Source organism: Oncorhynchus keta, unplaced genomic scaffold, assembly GCF_023373465.1.
Source record: "Oncorhynchus keta strain PuntledgeMale-10-30-2019 unplaced genomic scaffold, Oket_V2 Un_contig_963_pilon_pilon, whole genome shotgun sequence".
Classification (NCBI taxonomy): Eukaryota; Metazoa; Chordata; class Actinopteri; order Salmoniformes; family Salmonidae; genus Oncorhynchus; species Oncorhynchus keta.
This window is the reverse complement of record NW_026290622.1, coordinates 202,098-207,500: the sequence shown is the minus strand read 5'-3', so window position 1 is coordinate 207,500 and position 5,403 is coordinate 202,098.

The window sequence follows — 5,403 nt, the reverse complement described above, 5'->3', positions numbered from 1 at the left end:
TTCCTCTCCCTCGCTCCCCCTTCCTACCCTTTCCTCTCCCCCTTCCTATCCCTTCCTCTCCCCCTTCCTACCCTTTCCTCTCCCCATTCCTCTCCCTTCCTCTCCCCCTTCCTATCCCTTCCTCTCCCCCTTCCTACCCTTTCCTCTCCCCCTTCCTACCCTTTCCTCTCCCCCTTCCTATCCCTTCCCCTCCCCCTTCCTACCCTTTCCTCTCCCCCTTCCTATCCCTTCCTCTCCCCCTTCCTACCCTTTCCTCTCCCTCGCTCCCCATTCCTCTCCCTCGCTCCCCCTTCCTCTCCCTCTCTCCCCCTTCCTCTCTCCCCCTCTCCCCCTTCCTCTCTCCCCCTTCATCTCCCGCTCTGTACTTTAGGTGTCCCTACTGCTTGGCCCATTAGCAGTGGAAAGATTTATACTCCCGGTGCCCCCTGCTTCACCGGATGAAACCTCCACAATATTATCCTTTTATCTATGCATGCCAATCAGAGTGTGTGTGTGTGGACGGCATTGATTCTTGGCCAGGGCAGAGTGTGACCTGAATTAACACAAAGGCACAAGGATGCTGCAAAGACATTGCTTTTCACACACATTCTGTTTTCCAAAGTCACAGACAGAACTGGAGAGCTGTATTTGTAACAGTTTAGTTTTATTGTTGGAATGTTAATGTGGAGAGAGAAATGAGAAATGAGCGAGTGACTAAAAGCTGTCCATTTGTTTAATTTTGTTGTAAAACAGTTCACCGAAATCATCAATGGTTCAAATGATACCCCCACCCTTGCTGCAACATTATTTGCAGATGTACATTTGTGGGAAATTTGTTGTCAGAGTCCTTTAAGAACAGTGGGTTTGGAGTCCGTCGCAGAGAGCAGAGGGTTCAAATAAATGTATATTTTATTACCAGAAAAAAACGGTCATCAACTGACCGGCCCATACACAGGACCCAAACTAACAGTATAACAATCCCGCACAAACCGAGGCGGGCCTAACAGGCTTAAATAGACAATAATCAAGAAACAGGCAGGGGAGCCACCGCCGGTGTGAGTCGTGACACTTGTCTCGCTAATGCACTTTTGGAAGTAACCTGTTAACCCGTTGCCATAGTGATTGCCTAGTTGCGAGGTTGTTATATAAAAATATAAATGCTATTACGGATTAAATTGCAAGATTAAAAAAAGGACTCAATTTTTTTTATCTGTATTGAACTGTATTGAACTGTATTGATCTGTATTGCTCTGTATTGAACTGTATTGATCTATATTGCTCTGTATTGAACTGTATTGATCTATATTGCTCTGTATTGAACTGTATTGATCTGTATTGCTCTGTATTGAACTGTATTGATCTGTATTGCTCTGTATTGAACTGTATTGAACTGTATTGAACTGTATTGATCTGTATTGAACTGTATTGATCTGTATTGAACTGTATTGAACTGTATTGCTCTGTATGGCTCTGTATTGATCTGTATTGAACTGTATTGATCTGTATTGAACTGTATTGAACTGTATTGATCTGTATTGCTCTGTATTGAACTGTATTGATCTATATTGATCTGTATTGCTCTGTATTGAACTGTATTGATCTATATTGAACTGTATTGAACTGTATTGCTCTGTATTGAACTGTATTGCTCTGTATTGAACTGTATTGATCTATATTGATCTGTATTGCTCTGTATTGAACTGTATTGATCTATATTGAACTGTATTGATCTGTATTGAACTGTATTGCTCTGTATGGCTCTGTATTGATCTGTATTGCTCTGTATTGAACTGTATTGATCTGTATTGCTCTGTATTGAACTGTATTGATCTGTATTGAACTGTATTGATCTGTATTGCTCTGTATTGAACTGTATTGCTCTGTATTGAACTGTATTGATCTATATTGCTCTGTATTGAACTGTATTGATCTGTATTGCTCTGTATTGAACTGTATTGATCTATATTGATCTGTATTGAACTGTATTGATCTATATTGATCTATATTGAACTGTATTGATCTATATTGAACTGTATTGAACTGTATTGCTCTGTATTGAACTGTATTGATCTGTATTGAACTGTATTGATCTGTATTGAACTGTATTGAACTGTATTGATCTGTATTGAACTGTATTGCTCTGTGTGGCTCTGTATTGATCTGTATTGCTCTGTGTTGAACTGTATTGATCTGTATTGCTCTGTATTGAACTGTATTGATCTATATTGAACTGTATTGAACTGTATTGCTCTGTATTGAACTGTATTGATCTATATTGCAATGTATTGAACTGTATTGATCTGTATTGCTCTGTATTGAACTGTATTGATCTATATTGATCTGTATTGAACTGTATTGATCTACATTGCTCTGTATTGAACTGTATTGATCTGTATTGCTCTGTATTGAACTGTATTGATCTATATTGATCTGTATTGAACTGTATTGATCTATATTGATCTATATTGAACTGTATTGATCTATATTGAACTGTATTGAACTGTATTGCTCTGTATTGAACTGTATTGATCTGTATTGAACTGTATTGATCTGTATTGAACTGTATTTAACTGTATTGATCTGTATTGAACTGTATTGCTCTGTGTGGCTCTGTATTGATCTGTATTGCTCTGTGTTGAACTGTATTGATCTGTATTGCTCTGTATTGAACTGTATTGGTCTATATTGAACTGTATTGAACTGTATTGCTCTGTATTGAACTGTATTGATCTATATTGCTCTGTATTGAACTGTATTGATCTGTATTGCTCTGTATTGAACTGTATTGATCTATATTGATCTGTATTGAACTGTATTGATCTATATTGAACTGTATTGAACTGTATTGCTCTGTATTGAACTGTATTGATCTGTATTGAACTGTATTGAACTGTATTGATCTGTATTGAACTGTATTGAACTGTATTGATCTGTATTGAACTGTATTGCTCTGTATGGCTCTGTATTGATCTGTATTGCTCTGTGTTGAACTGTATTGATCTGTATTGAACTGTATTGCTCTGTATGGCTCTGTATTGATCTGTATTGCTCTGTGTTGAACTGTATTGATCTGTATTGCTCTGTATTGAACTGTATTGATCTGTATTGCTCTGTATTGAACTGTATTGCTCTGTATTGCTCTGTATTGCTCTGTATTGAACTCTATTGATCTGTATTGCTCTGTATTGAACTGTATTGCTCTGTATTGATCTGTATTGCTCTGTGTTGAACTGTATTGATCTGTATTGCTCTGTATTGAACTGTATTGATCTGTATTGCTCTGTATTGAACTGTATTGATCTATATTGAACTGTATTGATCTGTATTGCTCTGTATTGAACTGTATTGCTCTGTATTGAACTGTATTGCTCTGTATTGATCTGTATTGCTCTGTATTGAACTCTATTGATCTGTATTGCTCTGTATTGAACTGTATTGATCTATATTGCACTGTATTGATCTGTATTGATCTGTATTGATCTGTATTGATCTATATTGCACTGTATTGATCTATATTGCACTGTATTGCTCTGTAAATTAGCATTTCTTTGGACAAGTCAAGTTTGGCACCTACCCCAACCCAGGCCTATTTCTGATTGGCCCAGATCAGTGCAATGTCACAGCACCTTGACTAAGTTAGTTGAACACTAATGGGAAGATAGTAAAATATGGATGATAACAATACATATATATTCTATAACAATAACAATACAATAAGAATCTAGCTATAACACAACATGGAGAGATGTAGATATCAATATATGAGGTCTGTAGATCTATTGGGAGAAACAATATCTCCTGTGTCTTGTACTTACATAATGTTGTGAAACTCCTTAACCGTTAAATATTTTCTGCTCTGAAGCCAAAGTTAGAAACAAAGGGAAAATAAGATGTCCCAAAAGCTTCACTGTGCAATGTTTACAATTGCTTTTCACAAAAAGTCTGTAGACATGTTACTTGTTGGGGATTTTACTTCAGGGCCAAAATGTGTTTGTTCGCAGACATCATTGTTCACATCTGACTTCCACCTGGTCTAGTTTTTGCTTATGATCGTTTACAGTTTGTATTTGTTTACTGTCCTGTCCTCTAAGAGCCAACCATACAGTATGCCTGACGCAGGCTTTCACAATAAACCTATTGATGAGAAGACAACCTCTGAAACAGAATGGCACCAAGATACACTCTCAGTAAACACTGCTTTGTACTCAGATGACAGATGTCAGTCAGGAGAACAACAACACATGTACAACCAAACACCAAGCGTCATGCGGTTGTCTGGAGTTCCGTAAAGTTGACTTGATCGTTGAAGTGATGATTTTGTTTAACTCTCTACCTTTCTTTATTCTGTCTTTCTCGCTCATTCAAGATGGCCAATGCTAATAGGGATCCTTGGGACGTCCCTACCCTAAATCCTAACCATAACCTTAATTAAACCCTACCCTTACCCTAAACCTAACCATAACCAAAAGGCTTACCTAACCCTAACCTTAACCCTTACCTTAATCATTTTAAATGTAAACTTCAATGTGGTAGGGACATCCCAAGGATCCCGGAGAGCACAAACCATTCAACCAAACACCAAGCACCATGCTGTTTAATTGGATGTTAGGGTGTTATGTTTTTCTTCAACTAACCTCTCTATCTCTTTCTGTTTCCCTTCTCTCCCCCTGTACCCTCATCCCCATCTCTTTCTCTCATTCATTATTCTCAGAGCGACTCTCTAGCCTTGCTATAGTAGCGGGATAATTAGCCTCCATTGATCACAGGGGCCACCAAAAGCAGATTGATGAAAACCAGCTCTGACAACACTAATTCTGCGAGCCATCAGCCAGAGTCCCAACTCCCACACAGATGACAAACGCTCACAAACCTCCAGCCGATGACTCCCATCTCCTGATCTGCTATCGACAGGACCTGCATCTCAAATGACATCCTATTCCCTATATACTGTAGTCCACTACTTCTGAAGTGCCCTGGTCAACAGCAGTGGTCTACATAGGGAACCGGGTGCATTTGGGACGCAGGCTCAGTGTGGGCATTATTAGGCTCCCATTATGATTTTAATCTCTCATTTTTTAATAAAAGCCTGTGGATAAACATGGGTTGCAGAGCTGGTCGTCAATGCCAAGGCTTTGTTGTGGCAGGTATTAATGTTCAATTAGCTCTAATTGGCTTGTATAATTGGATATGAGGGACAAGATATTGGAGTGAAGATGGTTCAGGAGAGATAGTGGAGTCTCTGAGGTCCTTGTGTGAAAGTAATCTCATTCCTTGGCTAGATGGATAGATGATAGATGAAGAAATTGTTTTACTATTGCTAATTCCTATGATCTAATGGCAACTTGGTAATGTGATAGAAAATTACACATTTACCTGATTTGTTTGATATTAATAGTTTAATATTAATACTTAACAAATAGAAGG